Source organism: Loa loa (genome assembly GCF_000183805.2).
Source record: "Loa loa unplaced genomic scaffold supercont3.151, whole genome shotgun sequence".
Classification (NCBI taxonomy): domain Eukaryota; kingdom Metazoa; phylum Nematoda; class Chromadorea; order Rhabditida; family Onchocercidae; genus Loa; species Loa loa.
In genome coordinates this window covers 144,358-146,889 of record NW_018108331.1, presented here as the reverse complement: position 1 = coordinate 146,889, position 2,532 = coordinate 144,358, and positions in this window count along the sequence as shown.

The following is a 2,532-nucleotide window of genomic DNA, read 5'->3' as shown; positions in this document are numbered from 1 at the left end:
AATCAATCGGTTACCCAAATGAAATGATATATCAAATTGATAAAATTGAAAGCAAAGAATGAAGTATATTTTAACACTTCTTAAAATTGCATGATTCATTTCACATTTGATACTTTCAATTTACTTGTATTGCTGCTAATTTGTTGGATAAATTTCTATTAATTATAAATAAATATATCTGATTATCAGAATGGATAAATGCATGAACAATAAATGAGATGAAGCAATTTGTAGGACAATAGTCATTATTATGATTATAATAATTACTCCATCCCAAGACTTGATCCATCTATTTAGATGAGCGCAGCTAGGCTCTTAGGCTAATATTGCCATTCATACCTCTGTTACTTTGAGCAATTACGTATGATGGCTAGCATGTCTATCTTAAAAAAACTTACTTGTACTTACTAAATAATTCATTATTTAAGAGAAATAATTGCAATTCCTGATTCTGATCATGTGAGAATTTTCAGTTTTTAACGGGTTACGATTTTCACAATGGGGTTAAAGCATCAAATGCTATGAAATAATCTCATCAAAATGTAAAAAATGAGAGGAAGGAAAGAAGAAATTTTTTTTTTTCCCCCGCTCCCCTGATATATCATTAATGATAAAAAAAAGAATATCATTAGTGATAAATATTTGATTGATAGGAGATCGCTTATGTACTAAAAAGAATAAATAGAGTGGAAAAATTGCTCTTACATTCATGATAAACTTCAATTATAGAATTAATAAGGCCAAGGCCTAATTTTTTTTTTTAATTTTTAATACTATCTTTCTTAATGTCACCCATTTTGTCAATTTCAATTCCAAAAAAAAAAGGAAACCCTCATGTTACGATAAATTAGGTCATACAGTACGAATAACAATAAAGATGCATCGAGAGATGAATAGGTAGATTATAATGGACTAAACAAATGATGGGCTAAATTTAAGGAAAGATATGACTGAGAGAAAATATTAGTTAGACAATTTCCGTAAGAATCGGTCAGAAAAAGAATGAACCGTAAATCAATATAACCGGAAAAGATGGTTTTTCATAAGAAAGAAGCAAACAGAAAAGAGGATAAATCGCATCAACAAAACCGAAAAAGAACAGCTTTTAATAGTGACAGTTGCAGAATAAATTACTGCAAATAATAATAATAATAATAATAATAATAGTGATAATAATAATAATAATAATGATAATAATAATAATAATAATTATTATTATTATTATTATTCCGGATGATCTTATTATGTATAAATAAGTTGAACTTAAACCGAAATGAATTAATCTGAGGAGAGAAAATGAAGTGAAATTTAAATTTGGATGAAATATTGGAATGAAGTAATTAAATCAAGTTAGCTATTTATATTCTATTCTTTATTCTTTCATTTGATCTTAATTTATCGTAATTTAATAAAAATTTCATTATGACACAGTTTGAAATGTTCAACCATTCTAAATTAATATATTTTATTGTTGGAATAAAATATTAGGAATTTTTTTCGTCTTTTTTTTTTTTTTTGGAAACAAAATTTAACTATGATTTGTTTGTTTTGCATTGATAGCTTATAATTAAGAAATAATTATTTCAGTCATTATTTGCTTTAGTCACTTGAAAAAAAAAGATAAATCATTGATACAATAAAATGATAATTCAATTTAATCATTTTTATTTCCTTTTCTAACAATTTACTTAACAAGTTTCAAAATGTCAGTAGTGATAGAAATAATATGTGATTTAAAAATATTCAAAATAAAATGATAATAACATCATATACGAATTGATAATATTCAAACATATTAATTAGACTTTTAAATATTTTTTTAAAAAAACGAAAAAACATAGAAATGATAGAAGAAGAAAGAAATCTTTTACATGGTGAAGATAATTTTAAACTTCCCAAAGTTTATTAATTTTATTTTCGTTTCATGAACAATTTTAAATTTAAATTGCGCAAAAGTATGAATGCAAAATGGGAAATACTGAAAATGTTTACTCATTTTATTTAAGTTATTTTTAATTGAAAGAGAGAGAGAGAAAAGAAAAACAGTTTGTAAAAAAGTTTTTCGATATTTTAACAGAATGGTTTGTTTAATATATTTGGTAAATGAAGTAATTTTTCAAAAATTTGTCACCAATTTATTGTCACTTACAGTTTTGTTGAAAATTTATTTGAAGGAAAAAATTACTTTCATAATTGAATGACTCATAATGGAAAGTTATTATTGAAGAGAAAAGTAAAATGATTTGATACATGAAAAAAATAATTTTGTTGATTTCATCATATAAGGAGAAATTTCTGACATAACGAACTCCCGGGATAAAAATTGCTTTCCCCAGGAGAAATTTGTGACATAACGAACTCCCGGGATAAAAATTGCTTTCCCCTCCCCCCAAAAAAAAAAAAAAATATGTCACGATTGCTGAAGAATGAATATCAAAAGATTAGGATTAATATGATTTTTTGTAACCTAATTCATACAATTTCTTGAAAAGTTGAATTGTTCAATAGTAGAATGTTATCGAGAAAAATTGG